Source organism: Prinia subflava, chromosome 4 (genome assembly GCF_021018805.1).
Source record: "Prinia subflava isolate CZ2003 ecotype Zambia chromosome 4, Cam_Psub_1.2, whole genome shotgun sequence".
In the NCBI taxonomy this organism is placed as follows: Eukaryota; Metazoa; Chordata; class Aves; order Passeriformes; family Cisticolidae; genus Prinia; species Prinia subflava.
Window position 1 is genome coordinate 13,079,196 of NC_086250.1, and position 18,698 is coordinate 13,097,893.

Below are 18,698 nucleotides of genomic sequence, written 5' to 3' on the forward strand. Positions count from 1 at the left end.
TGTATAGGCACTTCACATTTAGGAGCATGTCTAATCCAATCAGGGGCAGATTGGAAGCTATCCGTGTACCTCCCAGATAGCATATTCTTGTCGGCTTGAAAGCAACCCTCTCCTCCTCAGCCTTCCCCCGTCTCTCTATCAGTCTGTGCAAGCAGCAGCCTCCCCCCTTGGGCACATGGAGCTAATCCTATTTACTCAGCCCATCAATTTAACAGCTTTAATATTCGCATGGGTTCGATGGATGCAGCTGAAAGGTTTGAAGCAGCCAGGGAGGGGGGAGAGGCTGTGGTGAGCAGTGGGAGGCAGCCTTCCCATGCTGCCCAAAGCAGAAAAAAGTCATTCAAAACCTTGAAGGCTGAGGCATGTCTTATGCCCACTCACACAAACATACAAAGCAGACAACGTATGTGCAGCCCATTACACACCCAGCAGTGTGACTTTGGCACACCACAGCCCCAGGTTCTGCTGCCTCATCATTTCTCTGGTCCCTCTCATAGTGATGGTGCTGGGGTTGGCAGGAGTGCCATGGTCTGGTGGGACTGAGCCTGTGTTAGTATGAGATCTTTCTCTTAAACTGGAAGGTGTGCATGGAAGGACAGACACAGGAAAAAACACAGAAGGTGCCAAGCACCCCCTAATGAGAGTGGTGACCCTGAGAGCCTCCTGCTCACACACAGGCAGTTGTGGAGGAGCTCAGCCTGATTCTGCTTTATGCTTAACTGTTTCTCAGCTCTCTATTTATAAATTCCTGAACTGAAATTCCTCCCTTTATCTGTCCTGAGAATCCTTTAGCATCCTTCAGCTATACCTCCTGTGCTCTGGCTATAGATTAGAGCAATCCTGAGGAGGCAAGTCTTTAGGAGGATTCAAAAATGCAATCAGTGCTGCCAGGCTCTTGTCATTGCTCCAAGTGATCGTGGACTTCAGAAAGAACCAACACTCACCTCTGAAACCCCTGTGAAATCTGTATACCCCTCCTCCAGCACTTGGGTCTTTACTAATCACTTTATTCCAAATGTGGAACAGCTCTTGGTTTGTAGTTTAACTCACCTGCATGAGTCACACCTGAATTCCTCTCCTCTCTACAGAGGTTAAATAGAATTGGAGTGGCTGTTGCCTTTCTGGGTATTACAGTCTTTGATGTGCAAAGGACATAGATCTGATATTTCAACCTGGCACATTTTTTACATTTAATCTATTCTTTATTTATCTGTTTAGTTCTTGAACTAAATGTGGGTTTGCTTGTGGTTTTTTTTTTTCAATTTGCCTTTGCTGCTTGTGCTAGAGATCATGTGTACTAACAAAAATCTCAAGTTTTCCAGTGCCAGCAGGCAGCCAATTTGAGAATTTTCTGTGAGAATCCAGACTTTGGCTCTGCCCCTAAGTCAGGAAGACACATTGCCATTATTCTGAATTTAGGCTGAAATGGAATAAAAGCAGGAAGAGCAGTGTATGCCTCCTTCAGTTATTGCTGTTCTTGAGACCTAAAGGTACTCCTCTACAAGAAATCCCAGTGTTTTATCTAGTGGATAACACTCTTTTTCTCCAGGCTGAGAGCCATTTGGGCAGTGACTTTACAATTTAAGAGGGATATTCCAATAGCACTACAGAGTAAGTCAGATGAAGTGAAGGTCCCTTTTTTGTCTGATTAGCAATAGGAGTTTATGGCAAAGGACAGCACTCAAAGTGCATTTTGCAGCTGCTGGCATGCTGTGAGCCTGACACACCCCAAGGAATCTAGAAAAAAATTCTTGAAGCATGAGAATGATTTTTCATCTAGTTCTGCCTCCCTTTTTCTTCCAGGAAGAAGTTCCCAAGTGCTGTTTAGGGCTACATCTTCATTTCCCCATTGCCCTTCTCAGCAATATATATCATCCGTGGATTTTGATGGAAACACAGACACTGTTGTTGCAGCAGACCTATGTTCAGCCCAGTATCCTGGAGTTTGGGTCAGGTTTTTTAATCTTACCCTCCTGTTTTGTTTCTTGGCATTAATTGCTTATACTGTCCTCCTGCTTGTTGCAGTATGACCAAGTATTCTGTTGTTCTGAAAGCATGGGGATGGTTTTGGTAGAAGATTTGGCCAGTGCAGCTTCAGTTAATTGTGTCAGCCATGGTGATAATCGACCATCAGGGAGAACTGCCGGGGAAGGCTGAGAACTGCACATCAGAAGGTCTGAGGTGAGGAGGCAGAAGATCCAGACCTGGGGGAGAGTGATGTGTCTAGCACAGCTGGATAGGAGAGGACTGCATGGAAAGTGGGAGCAGGATTCAGGACTCAGGATATTCAGAATGAAGGCAATAGCAAGGATGTGGTTTTCTCAGCTGAGATAAAATTACTTTTAGCTGGGAAGCCATTAAAAGTGATGGCGCTCTCCTTCTTTCCTTTGCTCTGGCTGCTTGTGCCCACTCTGCTGTAGCTCTGTGGGATTTCAGGCTGTGACAGGGTCAGGGGAATGGGGGAGCTAAACTGGTGGAAAACAGATAATTTGCTATCCCAGGTTTATCTGTCAATGGATTTGGGCCCAGATCTGACACACACAGCTTTTCAAGCAAGGATGCTGGCACAGAGGAGGGGATGTCATCCACCAGAGAGATGGGGAGATCCACATCATTTCCAGCACTCTCTCCCTGGAAACATCAAGCCAAAACAGCTGATGGAGCAGCACAAGGAGGCTGGCACCAATCCTGCTGTGTGTGCTTAAGGAGGCTGCAAACAAGCAAAACATACTTTAAACCCTGAGCAGGCCTGGGCAAAACTGAGTAGTCACTTCCCTCCCTCACACGGCTGCTCTTCAGAGACCGTGGGTTGCACAAGTCATGGCAGAGCCCACAAGGAGGTCACACAGGCAGCCTGGGCAGAAGGAGCTGCAAAAGGTGGTCCACAGGCTCCAACCCCCTCATTTCTGCTCTCAGTATCAACAGTCTGCACCCCCCAGCAGGTTCCCAACAGGGAGCAGCACTAGTGCAAGCACACATGTTCCTGACTGGAAATAACTGGATTGGGCAGGGGAAAAAGGCAAAAACAAAAAGGAGATAAACAAAAACAAAAACAAAAACAAAAAAAAAAAAAAAAAAAAAAAAAAAAAAAAAAAAAAAAAAAGATGACCAGCTTCCAGCTTTAAATGGAGTGATAGAAAGATTATCCTGGCAGGTAAGATTAGCAAGACAGACAGATGACAGGCAGAGAGATTTCATCAAAAGGGAAACTCCTCAGAGTCTTATTTCCAAATGCTAGCTATGTGGCTTTACTAGAGGGATACCACAGGAGGTGAGTTAAATCCTCACCTGGAGAAATGGGAAAGCTCTTCCCACCAAAGGGGCTAAGGATTCATCCCAGCTGAGACCTGACCTGGTGTGCTGATGGCAAGAGACAAACTTTACATGAGTGTTCTGCTGCTGCTGCTTCTGTCTGAGCCCACGATCATCCCCTGCACAGGGAGAGGTCAAGGGGCCATGGTCCTCTGAGGCCACACAAAGATTTCATCAGAAGTTCAATGCCAAGACATCTTCCCTAAACTGCGTTCAGCCCCCCCTGCCCTGGTCAGCTGCCTTTTGCTAGAAGTGCCGGCTCTCCCTAGGAGAGGCACTGTCACACACTGGTGAATTGCCGTCCCTTTTTCACAGAATGCTGTTTTCTTCCTCGGGAGCTTTGATGTAGAGAGGTGACGACCAAATGTCCCACACCCGCCCTGTCGCCTATCAGCTGCCGCTGCGGGTTTCAGCACCTTGTGGGGTTTCACCTCCTCCAGCCGAGTTAATCCCTCTTCACTTCCATTTCCTTCCACCCTGACTTTGCTCTCCTCCGTGAATTTAGCTGGAGCCAGATCACATCCCCCCCCCCTCCGGGCTCCCCTTCCCTGGAAGCAGGAACTGGAGTGACTCCGGCAGGCCCCAGGAGAAGAGAGACAATTAGCGAGCCCCCGGCGGCCGCCGTGGTTCTGCTGTCGCTGTGCGCCAGCACAAGCAGCAAATTCCAAGAAGATGCGATCATCAGCAGCTCTGTGAAGACAGGAAAGTGGTTACAAATGCTCTCTGCCTCAAAGAGAGAGAGAAGAAACCACAGTCTGGCTGCAGCTGCACCTCGTGCTTTCTGATTAATCTGCTGTTTAGAAACATTCGCTGTAGTACCCGTGCTTATGTAGAGGTGAAAACAAACACACTGATGGATGCAAAGGGACTGCTTCATCTCCAGCCAACACAAACAGAGCTTACTTCCAGCGTGGATACAAAGTCCTCCTACAAAAGGGAACAGAGATAGAGGTTTCTTCCTCAGAGCTGTCTACATTGCACATTCAGGGAGAGAAAAATTTGATAGGACATATGGCATGACCATCCACGTGTGGGATCTAGGGTTTTAAATGTTAAAGTCCTTGGTGCTTCAAACACGGGATCTTCTTTAAACACTGATGCTACTCAGTGTCTCATCATCATATTTTCCTCAGTGTTCTGGACTAAATTGTCTCTGTTTTGATAACGTGCTGAATATGCATCTGTTTGCCCAAAGAGGAGGGAGCAAGTTTTCACAAGCAGCCCTATCATGACAGTAAATAGCAGAGTGAACAAAGTTAAAAGTTCTCTGAAATGTTTAGATACCAGTTCAATGGCCAGATTCTCCATACAGCCCAATGTCCATGTATGGTTCAGTTGGAAATTATTGGGTCGGTTGAGGTGCAGAGAGATGTAAAAAGAAAATATTACTCATAAATCATAGAATGGTTTGGGTTGAAAGGAGCCATAAAGATCATCTCATTCCAACTCCCTGCCATGGGCAAGGACACCTTCCACTATTCCAGGTTTCTCAAAGCCCCATCCAACCTGTCCCTGAACACTTATTGATGCTTCCCTAGCCAGTTTGACCCAGCCTTCCATGCTGTTTCACCAGCTGGAGCTATGTGTTCCCAACACATCTCCATATCTCCCTGGTGAGTCCCTTGTTCCAGATGCTTTAGGGGCAGGCACATCCCTAAGCTTCTCTCACACTCCATTGCTGCAAAGCTGAGTGGATCCTTTTCTGCCCCGGTCTGAAAAGGCCACCACAAAACACAGAATCTGCCTCGATATTGATCCTACATTCCTTATTTTCATTATCAAAAGGTTTTATTGAAGCCTTGAATTTGCCACAGTGGGTATCCTTTCAAAATCCGCCAAGTTTGCTGTAGAAAAAACAGATAACATTACCTTGGTATTTGCGGTATTCCTTGTGCTGCTCTTCCCACTTCAGCGGAAGACTGCTGAGGATGTTTAGGGAAAGGCTAAGATAAATGTTCCTCAGTATCAAAATAAACAATAGAGGCTGATGTGCAGCTTGTATTTTTCATGCTCATATTGGATTCCGGTTTGAGTTTAAAAGGAGCTGCCCCAGAGCTTTCAGGCTGTGGCCCCCAAGTCCAGAAGGATCAAGGGGCAGAAGTGAGGACATATGCATGTACATGTATGTGCACATGCAAATAAAAAAGCTTCCCTGCCTAAAGTCTCCCTTTCGGCATGGAAGCATGTTGCCAACACTCAGCAAATACTAAATATTAGCAACAGTACAAGAATTCTTCCACAGGATAATTTATCAGCCACAAAATTTACCATAACTATCCACCAGCCTCTGGTCTGGCAGGGTAAAAGGCAGAAGCTTAACTTGCTGCACAAGAGGAAAAGAGAAATTCTCCAGGGCAGTCCTTCAGTGGTCCAAAGGGATCGTGGTTTTCCTGCTTTGAACTGTGTGCAAAGGGAAGAGTGAAGTCCACAGCCAACCCACTGTGTATTCAGGCCTGGAATTTGAAAAGGCCAGATACTGGATCCTTGATGTTTAGTTCCTCATGCCAGGTTCTTGCTCCCGCGCAAGCTGACAGTGTCCAAGGCCAGGTGGGATGGGGCTCTGAGCAGCCTGGGCTAGTGGAAAGTGTCCCTGTCTATGGCAGGAGGTTGGAAAGACATGATTTTTGAGGTCCACTCCAATCCAAACCACTCTGTGATTCAGTTTGTTGCATCAGGAGATGTTAAGTTTAATACAGCATCCTAGCAAAAACCACTTGGGGTGTGGCAGTCTAGGAGAACAAGATTAAGGCAAATGATAGGTATTTCAAGCCAAAATTCACCATTTCATAGCTAAGTGAATAGACAAAACATAAAATGCTCTTTGTCCTTTCGAACATATAACATGACCTGCACTATGGCCTAATCCTGAAACTCCCACAGGATGCAATTTGATGCCTCAATTATCCTGCTCCTATTGAAAGGGCTTCTAAGAAGCACCTGATGCGAGACATTCTTGGTACAATCTGGAGCAAAAACAAAGAAGAAAGAGCTGCACAATTCTGGAGGCAGTGGTGCAAAACACAGCCATGCAAAACAGATTCTCATTTGATCTCTTTCTCAGAAGGCATTATCTCAGAAACATCTTGGTATGTTAAGGCACTGCCTCAATAGTTTGTTACTCCTGCAGTGCCTGAAAGACTGAGTTGCGGAGCCCTCTTTCAGACATGTTTCATTCTTCTGTCAAATCTAAGTATTTGGGTTCAGTTTCAGCTGTTGTGCAATGTCACCTGTGGTCCTGCAGAAAAATCAGGAGACAACAATGGTGGTGGTGGTACCTCAGCTCCACAGGACAAAACACTGCCTGGTTTCTTCTCTCACTTGCCTGGAAATACCTCTCCTGCTTTCAACAGAGTTGCCCTGTCAGCTCCAAGTCGGGTGTGTTGACCTTGCTGGGTCTGTCTTCTGCTGGTGTTGTTGCTGATGTTCCAGGATGGAGCAATGATGACCCCTATCTGTGCTTTCCTCTGTTATGGTGGAGCTTTGAAATGTACCTAAGGCAAGTTTTGAAATGGGAAAACCTGTTGTCTCCTAAGAAACTCCAGAGAGATTTAGCTGCTGAAATGGCTTTAAAAATCCTTTTGCTCTTTCCCTGTGATTGTCAGGAAAATCTCCACAATACCACTGGACACAGACACTTGAGGCTCCCCATGAAATGTCACTCCAGATCAGTGTTCCTTTGGGAATATCTGGGAATAGCTTCTTACAGAGGCACCTGGCCTTTATTTTTCATCCCAGGCCCAGTGACAGTGCATGAAGAAACCAGTACTGAGCTCCCGGGATTTCTGCTAAGACTGAGCACAGGCCTGAAGACAAAGCCCTAGGGATGCATGTTGCAGTTCTAGGTATTTTGGGTGAAAAAGTTTTCCTTGGTGAGGTTGATGAGTAGAAGGATTCTGACATAACAGTTCTTATAGGGTTTTACCTCTAAATAAATCTGAGGGAAACAGGTACAAAACCAGGGTTGTTGAACTGGCTCAGCCATGTGTCTAAAAGTGAGGAAATTATACATCCTGATTGTCCAAGCCATGAAAATGGGATAAAGGGGGGCCAGGGGATTTAATATTTTTCTAGACTCTGGTCTTTCCCCTTTCTTGCCTGGCAGATGAGTTTGACCACTTCTTTTTTTTTTTTTTACTGCTGGACCACAGTGTTATAGATAATCACAGTGTAAACAACATTCTTTTAGTGCAGCTTTTGTCTCTTTTCTGTAGGATGGAAAGTCTTGTGAAATCAGCCTCTGTCATGCCAGGCACCGAAAAAAACACTTGTTGGAAAAAAGTGCCTGTTCCCAGGCTTTCAGACTAAATAACACCACACTAAAGGTGAGGGGGAAGCAGAAGCCTGGATAAGGGATTTGAGTTCCTGCAGCAAGTCCATGCCCAGAGTGGAACTGAGCCCAAACACCTCACACCTTGGCAGCCCACCTTGCACTGATCAGGTTATGATTTTCCTGCCTGTTGCTGAAATACACAACCAGGTTTGTGAGACACGTGAAAATTATGGCTTCATAGATAATCCAATTTCTATTTGCTGGCCACCTGATGTCTTTTGCATATTCAGGATTACCAGGATTCAGGATAACCTAAGAAGAACTGCACATGCTCATTTTGCCTCACTTCTGAAGTGTGTTTAACCATAATTCTTTCCCCAGCCTTGCTCTTACTTCCAGCCCTGACCTTATCTTAGGCTGTCAGAATAGTAGTTTAAAAACAAAGGTGCAGACAATTTTCTTTTCTTTTTAATACTGCTTGATAGGGTTAAAATGCAGAACACAGACCTTCTGATTTTCACAAAGTGCTGTGATTGCCTTGTCTTTGCACTGTTTATGCTAAAATACATAGACGCATTCTAATTTCAGAGGAGAAAAGGGAGCTGTCTTCCATTCCACAGCAGGAGGGGTAAAAGCACAGGTAGGCTGATATATTTTACCAGAAGTATTTGAGTGGTTGAAGATTTTTTTACCAGAAGTATTTGTGCTAAAGACTCTTTTCAGGATTTTGTGCCATTGGAATTGCTTTCGCTTACAAAGCTGAGGTTGATGCTGGGGTTGATGTGTTGTTATTCTCAAGGATGTAATGAGGATGAATAAAATCAGTTTGAAGGTGAGTCAGGTGCCATTTTCTGTCCTGTATTTATCTGGTGCCAGTCACAGACTTCATGCTCTGCTGGCTGCCTGAGAACTAGGAAGAAAAGAGTTTTCACAGCTCCTATGATTTATCACCCACACCATAAAGCTTAATTTCACTTTTGAAGTACCGGCATTGCTCTGGATGAAAAAAAAGGAGGCTGGACAAGCATGCTTATGCTTGTAGTGGTATTGGAAAATTTCTCAAGTACCTGTGGGCAGGTGTGGCTCACATACTTGGGTTAAACCAATCGCCAGATCTAGGGTCAGGAAGGAATTTTGCCCTAGGTCACATTGGCAGGAACGACTGTGTTGTTTTTGTTTCCCTTGCTTTGCAGTGTGGGTTGTGGTTGGCTTCCTAGATTATCTACTGCCATCTTAAGAAATGCTAATGATCCAGGCGTTAGGTCCACAGGTGGAATTGTAGATCCAACCCTGCAGGTCTCAGGCCTGCCTCAGAGAGTGACTGCAGCTACTTTGGGCCCCTGTGTAGAGACTCCAGCACAAGGCATCCCCAGGGCTCTCAGCATCCCTCAGATTGCCCTGTGGTCTGGGCATCTCCATCTAACAGAATCTCTGTAAGTGTGCAGTTTGGAAATCTGGGCATACTGGAACTCTCTCTTGGTTCTTTCCCTGTGGTGCAGCAGGTTTTCAGATTGTTTTGGGTGATGGAGCACCTTGTGATGAGCACTGGGATATGGATGCTCCCTGGAACTTGTCAGCCTGCAGGATGCTTATGAATGCGATGCCCTGGAGTTGTGGATGTGGGTGACTTTTCCTGGGTGGCACAGCACTCATTTGGTTTTCTGTGTTGCTGGGGTGAGGTATTGTTGGTACTGTTCTCTTTTTTTTAGTGAAATTGAGAATACTAGAAGGTTTACATTTAATAATTACTGTTTCCATACCACTTATGTGGGATGACTGGAATCAGATTAGGGCCATGGTTGCACGGTCCAGGAAAGTCAGAATGCAAGAGCATCACTTTGGAGAGATGGCAGGCTCATAAGCAGGCACTCCTCCCTTTAAATGAAAGCACTTTGGCCATAAGTGCACTGTTAATTCATTTCAGATATGTTGCTGCATCTGAATTTCCCAACTGATCAGCGATTAAAACAACAAGTTGCCTGGGGAGTGGCTTGTGTGATGTTGGTATTAATAGGATGAAAACAACCAGAAAGTTAGGGGCATTCTTCTGAGGTACTGAAAACCCTTAATGAGGCCCTTAATTATGCAATAACTTCTTTGCAAGCAAACACATGCCTATTATCATTATTATTGTGCTGATAGTTGATATCCCACTGACATGAACAATTTAGAGAATTCCAAGTATTATGCAGCACTCCTGCCAGCTCGGAATAGGCTGACACAGCTACAGCTACCTATTTAAGAAGATTAGCCTGGTTTTATTTGCATAAGAATTTAAAGCGACAAAACCACTTGCCACACCCAGGAAACGATAATTAAAAATTAATTACTTCACATTCGTTTATTAGCTGTGTGTTTAACTTCTGAGTGCTACAGTCAATGCCAAATCCAAAGTGAGATGCCCTGGAATATGTTTCCCTAGGTTTTCCAAGTTCTTGGAGCCACAGAATATGCTGAGTTGGAAGGGGCTCATCAGGACCATCTAGTCCAAGAATCATGTCATGTGCCATCCTTGGATGTGCAGAGAAAATGTCTCATTATCCTGTCTAGAAAAAAAAAAAAAAAAAAGAAAAAGAAGAAGAAGAAGAAAAAAAAATGCATCTTGAGTAGAATGTACATAATTATTCTTAAGTAGGCATCACCTGGGAATGACGACGAGCAAATCTTTGTGTGCCTTCTGTTACCTGTACACAATTCCAGCAGTTGTGCATGTCTGTGTTGGCCATTACTCTGAGACATCAGGCTAAAGAAGCCGTAAAACACGGGCTTCCCTCTCAGTTGAGGTTCTCCTAGTCCAGAGAGGAGCCCCCCGGGAAAGGCAAGGTATTTTGTGCCGGGATCTTCTCCCGAACGGAGGGTGCTTGCAGAGGAGAATCCATCCCAGCAGCTCAAGCTTCAACAGGTAAGTGAAAGAAGAGAAGGAGCAAAACCCGATGGAAAAGGGAAGATAGAAAACTTGCCTTTTAAAAGCCCCAGCCACGGGCTGTTGCTATTTTTTGTTGCTGGAGCAGCAGGCAGGTGCCAGCGCCGGTGCAGCGCTTTGGGATGCGGGGAGCGGGATCCGCTCCGGCACCGCGGCCCGCGCGCGGCCCCTACCGGCACCGCCAGCACCTGCGCCCGGAGCCTGCTGGAAGAGCTGGGAAATCTTGGAATCACGGTATGGCCGGGGTGGGAAGAGACCTTGGACACACAGTGTCAACCCGCTTGCCATGGGCAAGGACACCTTTCATTATCCCAGCTTGCTCAGAGCCCCATCCGGCCTGGCCTTGGACACTGCCAGGGATGGGGCAGCCACAGCTGCTCTGGGCAACCTGTGCCAGGGCCTCACCACCCTCACAGGAAGTATTTCTTCCTAATATCCAACCTAAACCTACTCTCTATCAGTTTGAAGCCATTTCGCTTTGTCCTGTCTCGAGGCCCTTCTGGATAAACAATAGTGGTGACAACCCCTTTCGAAATTGCCTGTATGGCACTTCCATGGCTGTGTCAGAGGAACCAGGCTGAAAAGCACCTACAAATGAAATTGCACCTGAGGCAGCCCCTGATCACAGTGATGGCACTGTGTGGCCCTATGTCTGAAATGCATCTTTGAGGTGAATTGTACCTCAGGAGTTTACAGTCTTTTTCAGGCAGGAACTGCACACCAAAATCTGTCTGTGCCTGAAAACATGAGAGCAAACTACACCTTGGAGAGCCAGGGAAGAGGTGCCCTGGGGCCAGTCAGACACAGAGATACAGAAGGGATTCCTGAGGGTTCCTGTTCCATCATGGACTGAGGCAAGTCTGGCTGGGCCTGTGACTTGTTCCCAGGGTGAACTATCCTTCCTTGCCTCTTGCCAGAGCAAGGGCTTCATATTGTTCAGCTGCCCACATGCAGTCACATCCTTGCTGCTGGTCATGCTGTGAAGCCATGTGCTTGCAGAGCTTGTGAACCAAAGGTTGCTCTTGGTTTGTTGTCCCAGGCAGTGGCAGGAGTTGGTTGTACATTTACACCAGGTACATCACCAACCTGCCCGTGCATTCAGCATCTCTTCTTGACATGACAGTCAGGGGACCTAAAAGTAATCAAGTATCTGACCTGAACTGGTTTCCAGGAGAGCAGAGCACCAACATTTGACCAAATTCTTCAAAAACAGTCCCACTGTCTGAATGTTCAGGGAAAGTAAAACTGCTGTTGTACAGAGAGAGCTTCTATCCCAAGCCCAGGAATCGGTGGGTTCATGCAAGGAACATTTGTATTTCTGTTTCCATGTCTAAACCTCTTGTGTGTGGCTAAATGTTTATTTCCAACATTGTCAAGTTTGTCATTTATATGGAGTCTAAATTCACTTCCTTGTCAGCCTGAATCTCTCAGTCTAGGGAATGAGAATGGGAAGACACTCCACAGTGGTAGGAAGAATGACACTGGAACACCATGGTGTCCTTTTAACACTGAAGCCCTCAGTGCTCTTCTTGTTAGTGGTGTGCCACAGGATTCAACATTGAGGAATTTAGGGCTCCATACTTGTCTCACCAGAGCATTCTGCCATGAATTTAAGGAAATCACTTAATATAGAATCTTGTTCTCACAGCAGCTCATGGGAGTCTTGCCATGGAATTCAGTCCTTTAATAAAGAAAAATGTAAAATGTCTCCTGTTTGACATCAGAGAGGAAGCACTTTGGGGCAAGATTGTCTCTTGCTTTGATAGTTGGTGGTCCCTTATTCCATTATGGAACAAGAATAAAAGCTATATAATTGAGAGAATTTAAGGCTCTGATTATGGGAAAAGAAAAAAATATTTACCTTTGCAAAGACAACTGTCACACACCTTACAAGCTCTCCACAGACCATGTGCCAGAAGAGAGAAACAGGAGTGCAGAGCCCTGCAACCAAGGAGCCAGATTGGTGGCAGATAGGACAGACTGATTTAATGTTGCACGGAGGTCAAAACAGAAACTTTAGCATCAAAGAAAGGAGGAGTGCTGCGAAAGCCCAGTGCTCAGAAGTAGCACTTACCAGAGGTATCATATAAACTTAACCCTGCTGTCATTATTCCTGTTGGAAAGAAAGGAGGTGAAGGCCACGACCTGTGAAGCAGAGGTCAGATGTTACAGACCATCAGACAAAGGAAGTGACAATGGGGAAAGGTTCTTCTCTGAAGCACTACCAGATGGTGGCTAATCTCAGTCAGGGGAGAAGGCATGGCCACCAAATCTACACCGGCTCCCTGAACCTGACACTCAGGCATTATCAAGGGAAAAGACTGTTCTTCCAACTGTTACAGGACAGACTATGCAGTGCAACGCATTCTGTTAATCACAGTGCTGAGCTGATTTGGGACAGAATTTTCCAGGATCAGACATACAACATTTGTATTTGCTTGTTAATTGTTTCTGCACAAAAGCTGGAGTATGAAATACTCTGAAAATTTCTACCTTGGTGGAAATTTTTCCTCCTGCCCCTCTGATTATTTGTGAAAATATCTTTGTCTTCTCATGTAGAAGAAAGCATAGTTAGATGGTATGAACTGGCAGAGCTCTGGGATCTGTACTGGGGTCTGTCCTGGAGACTCCTTTTATGATAGTTATGGTGGAAATGTTTTCTTTGCATTCAGTTGCAAAACTGCTCACAGATTTACTAAGGAGTTTCTGCTAGCTGAGCTCAAATAGGACTCCAGCATTTCCATGTCTGTCCTGGGGATGATGAAAACACAAATGGAGATAGAAATGGAGGTGAGCTCCGGAGTCCCAGAGAGGCCTCTACTTGAGGCAGTAGGGCACAGACTCGAGAATGGAAACCTAAATGCTTCTCGTGGGATTCATCACTACATGGGTTGCATTTAATCTTGTCTGAGTAGCTTATGTTTTCACCATGCTTCTGTTTCCCTGCCTGGGCCAGAAGGAATAGAGGCCCCATTGTTGTGAGCAGCTGCCCTGAGAGCTGCGTGCAGAATGCAGAGCTGGGACGTTGCTGTGCCCAGAGAGAGCCTCGCATGACAATGACAGCCATTGGGTTTGTATCCCTTCCAGCCATTTCTCTGTGGACAGGAATAGTGGGACTGTGCTCTTGTTGTCTGTGCTCTGGATACCTCAGTGGTGTGGTTTGAGTCCCTCCATTTGGCAGAGTGATCCAGAGATCTGAAGAAATAATCCAGCCAGCAGAAAACAATTAAGGACCTTTATAAAATTCAGTGTGTGCTTAAGTGCTGAGCTGGGTCTTTCATTGCTGCTGTGGTCAGATCTCCTGACCATGCAGGTAAGCACTATCACACACATTTTTTTCCACAAGGAAAAGCAGTGAGAGCATCATACTTTACATGCTTGTCACTCCTTACCTTAATATCTGGTATTAACCTGATATTACACCAGATGTAACCAAGGTCCTCACTTCTTCTGGACTGCTTGGAAATAGGGTGCAAAGGAGGACACTTCTTCAAATGATCCACTGTGCAATGCCTGTATGTTGGTGTCTACCAGGAACAGCATCCTGTACGCTGCCACATGGGATATGCATTTCTGAACCATGAAAGTGAGAGCTGCAACACAGTTCAGGAAGGTGCAGCCAGAAGGTAACAAAACCCTCCCGAGCCAGCTGTGGTACACCCTCAAGTGATCTTGCCATATCCTGGGAGATGTCTTCCCCACCATTTTCTGGGCATCTCAGCTACCCTGTCAGGAAGCAAGAATAGGAATACAGCAGAAAATACAGGTTTAACCCATGGTATGAGCTATGAAACCGCTCTGAACTCATGCTGCTTTTGCTGTTGGTACCTTTTAGAAGTCGTACTTCATCTTTCGAGTTGACATATCCACATCTTTCTGTGCTAAATGTGCAGAGCTGGCCATAACACGAAGCAGAATAAACTCTGCTTGTGAAGAGCCTTGTTCTCTCTGTTAACAAAGTTGAAATGCCCTTCAAAATTTGAGTCTCTTGAAGCTGGGGCATCTTTCTGATTTCTTCTAGGTGTCTTATTATTGTATGCAATGGACTCTGCAGGGTAGGCAATCCTTTTAATGAGAATAGGCTGTTTTCCCCCCATACTGGGAGCTGTTTATTAGAACATGGCCACAAAGTGTCATTATAGTAGAACTGAGCAGTAGGACAGAGTTGGCTGGAACTCAGAGCTTCAGTGAAAACTTTCAGCACAATTTCAGATTTTGTTTGACAACAGAATAGGAGATTTTGACTGAAATGTTTCTGAAAATAACAAAGCCCTCACCCACTCAGACAGCTGAATTTGAAACCTCAAATTTTGATGGGGAGAAAAAATGCAATGACATTTTCCTTCCAGATTTCAATCAGTCCCAACAATAAACTTCACTTTTTATAGCAACCAAATAGTCATAATAGGAATTAAATGGCAGATCAGAAATAGAAAATAAAAGAGACTAATAAAAGTATCAGATACACACAAGGCAGAAAGTTGAAAAGAGCAGAGAAGAAAATGAGCTAAAGGGGAAAGGTATAGCTTGTATGTGGAAAAATGGGACCAGAGTAGAGATGGAGGCACAGATGTGTGTGATTATGAGGCGGGGCAGAAATGCTCCCACCCCAGCCATGGAGAGCTGCAGTCATGAACAAGGCAAGGACTACAAGGAGCAAGTCTAGGGGAGGGAGATCAAGCTGATCAGAGGGATGGAGCAGCTCTGCTGTAAAGAGAGGCTGAGGGAATTGGGATTGTTCAGCCTGGAGAGGAGAAGGCTCCAGGGTGACTTAATTGTGAGATTCCACTGCCTGGAGGGAGCCCACAAGAAAGATGGACAGAGACTCTTTACACAGGCCTGGAGTGACAGCACAAGGGCAATGGCTTCACACTGACAGAGAATGGGTTTAGATTGGGTATTAGGAAAAGATTCTTCCCTGTGAGGGTGGGGAGGCCCTGGCACAGGTTGCCCAGAGCAGCTGTGGCTGCTCCATCCCTGGCAGTGTCCAAGGCCAGGCTGGATGGGAGCAATCTGGGCTAGTGGCAGATGTCCCTGCCCATGGCAGGGGATGGAATGAGATGGTTTTTAAGATCCCTTCCAAACCGACCCATTCCGTGATTCTCTGATTCTGTGATTCTACTGTTCTATGATTCCATGATTTTGTGACTTTGCACTCTTTACCCGCCAGGCCTGAGGTCTTGGGAGGTGCTAACTGGGAGCAGCAGCCATCCACTGGAGAGGCAGCAGATATTTTGGGAGAAGCCAGTGATACCTTTGACCAGAGGAGCTGGCTGAGACCTACAAGCCAGAGGTTTTCTGGCTTCCTTTGGTGTCACTGACCCAGCTCTTGCTTCTCTGACTGCAAAATGGAGACAACAAATATCATCCCCCTCTTGTTTATCTACTGAACCCCTTTGGAAGCGGTTCATGGTTTGCCCTGGGTTTTGCTCCCTGTCTCTCCACGCTCTGTGCTGGGGATCCCGGGGTCACAGCCGCAGGACAAAACAGTGGGAACAACAATAACGGCGCGGTCCTGGCACAGGAGGGGGGACGATTGTTTTCAGCCTTCGCAGCCCACAACTGTTGGTACAAATGACAGATACAATCAGGCCTTGGGGTTTTCCTTACATTTATATGTCTGGGGAAGGGTGTCAGCCGCTGTTCTCAGCCACTCTGGCGAACTGAAGCTAAAGATTTGGGCAGGTGGGGGAGAGAGAGAGAGAAATGCATTGAATTGCCATCGAAAGAAACATGCATAATTCCTAGAAATGCTTTGTGTCAGTTTTGAAAGATCCTACTGGGAATACAGCTTATTCTCTGGCCAACACGTTTCCCTTGCAAAAGGCACAACTGGTGTGCTTTGGGTTTTTTTTTCAGTCTCCAGCAGCAGTCAGTACCTATGTTTTCTTCGACTGACGTGCCTGTAAGTTCAATCAGCTGTAATGGTTTATGTGCAGTAAGGCATGGGGCAAGTTTGCATGGCACTCTAAGAGGACCTTGAGACAAACTGCAGTCTCACTAATGTAACTGGAGGTTCTGTTTCAGATCTCTGCTGATCTGAGAAGGATGGAGCAGGAAAAAAGGAAATACTTAATCCTTGTGGTAGAAAACACCATGGGAAGAAGAGAAAGTAATGCAACATTCCTCTAAACTCCCATTGCAGAGCTGTGGTTAAATGTGAATAAAGTTCTTATCCTCCCACTGCCTTTACAAGAGTATAAAAATGGTACCTCTGAAGTTTTGATGGTGTTGGACTTAACAAAAAACAAACAAATAAACCCCTGCAATAGTTAAGCACTGGTACTTAATAGAGCTTTAAGTGCTAACCAGCTTCTAGTGTAAAAGTGTCAATTTTAAACCCACTTTTTTTTGCCATAGTTAAGTCTAAGGTTTAACGTCAACCAGTGATTTTTTTTTCTTTTTCCTAAGCCTTGATGTGTTTATGGCACACTGCTTGTGGTGACAATCCTACTTTCAGTAGCAATATCTCTGCTTCAAAGCCAGGTCTGTCATCTCCTTTCACTGAACTCAGCAGTTTTCTGAGCAAAATTCGGTGGATTAAAAAAGATAAAATAAGAAACTGTTTTAAAAACAGTCCAAACCCAAATATATTTCTGAAATTATTTGAATTTTTTAAAAGAATGTATCTTTCTTGTTTTACCCTGCCATTATATGCACCAATGTCATCACTACATGGCTTCTCTGAACCAGACAGACCACAAAGCCTAAAGCCTTTATCCACTCTGTCTTTGATGAACACTCAGTGCCTTGTTTTGAAATGTTGTTTAATTTCTTTCATTGAGGGAAGTGCTGGCACCATCTGCTGGGACTTTTGTCACTGCAACCACTAAATACAGAATCAGAGAATCACAGAGTGGGTTGGGTTGGAAGGGATCTTAAAAACCATCTCATTCCACCCCCTGCCACAGGCAGGGACACCTTCCACTATCCCAGGCTGCTCAGAGCTCCATCCAGCCTGGCCTTGGACACTGCCAGGGATGGGGCAGCCACAGCTGCTCTGGGCACCCTGTGCCAGGGCCTCCCCACCCTCACAGGGAAGAATCTTTTCCTAATACCCAACCTAAGCCTTCTCTCTGTCAGTGTGAGGCCATTGTCCCTTGTCCTGTCATTTCAGGCACTTGTCAAGGGTCTGTGTCCATCTTTCTTGTGGGCTCCCTTCAGGCACTGGAAGGCCACAATGAGGTGACCCTGGAGCCTTCTCCTCTCCAGGCTGAACAATCCCAATTCCCTCAGCCTTTCCTGCTGTACGAGGATCTCAGTCCTTGCATCTATAAATATACCAAGTATTCCCAGTTTGACTCATATAGCTACTTTTTTTTTCTTTTTTTTTGGGTGGGGGTGGGGTGGTTGGTGGTTTTTGGTTTGGTTTGGGTTTTTTTTTCCACACCTGTGCTAGATTTAGATTGCATTCACCAGACCTCAGCAATTCCCTGCAGTCCTGGGTATTGCCTGGGATTGGGGAGGCAACAACAAAATCTTCTGTACAATTTGATGCTGAGACTAAGCACATTAATAAAGGTGATAGGACAAGGTTTTAAACTGAGAGAAAGCAAATTCAGACTAGATATAAGGAAGACAATTTTTTATGGTGAGGGTAGTGAAACACTAGAACAGGTTGTCCAGAGAGGTGATGGATGCCCATCCCTGGAAATATTTAGGGGCAGGTTGGAGGAGGCTCTGAGCAACCTGGTCTGTTGAAGATGTCCCTGTTCACTGCAGGGGGATTGGACTAGATGACCTTTGGAGGACTCTTTCAACCCAAACAATCCACACTTCTGTGATTCTATAATTCTATAGCCTCGAGTCCTATTGTCCAGGTACTGTAGAAATTGATTTTATTTGTGAAGGAGGCTGCTGAGTTTAAATGGAGAAGACTAAGACAAAGAACAGCCTCAAAGAAAGACTGAAGCACTTCCCTGATTTGTGTAAGATTCAGGAAACAGGGATCAGTCTGTGACAATATAACCAAACTCTTTTTCTGTAGATCTCAGAGCAAGATTTTAACAAGCTGAGAACCACAGGAACAGGGATTCAAATTGGAAAATATGTTTTTATTACATTTTCAGTCTCAAATAAAACTTTGTAACTGGAAATTATTATAGTTAATAAATCTGGGAATTACTATAGAAATTAGATTCACAAGATTGTTGGGAATGTAAAATTAGGAGAAGGTATAAAGTACCATTTATG

The 18,698-nt window shown here is 45.4% G+C and overlaps 1 protein-coding gene across 4 annotated transcripts in view; it reads left to right on the forward strand.

Moving 5' to 3' along the window:
• Positions 1–18,698, forward strand: part of LOC134549692 (uncharacterized) — an 89,825-nt gene that overhangs the window by 34,988 nt on the left and 36,139 nt on the right. Inside the window, exons 1-2 of one of the 4 annotated variants that reach the window (XM_063395546.1) lie at positions 8,757–9,015; positions 10,005–10,484. The exons of 1 other annotated variant lie outside the window; for it this stretch is intronic. The gene's annotated coding sequence lies outside the window, so the exon portion shown is untranslated. Of the gene's footprint in view, positions 1–8,756; positions 9,016–9,088; positions 10,485–18,698 lie in introns of those variants that run through there. 2 more of the 4 variants (XM_063395544.1, XM_063395548.1) reach the window with 2 other exon arrangements.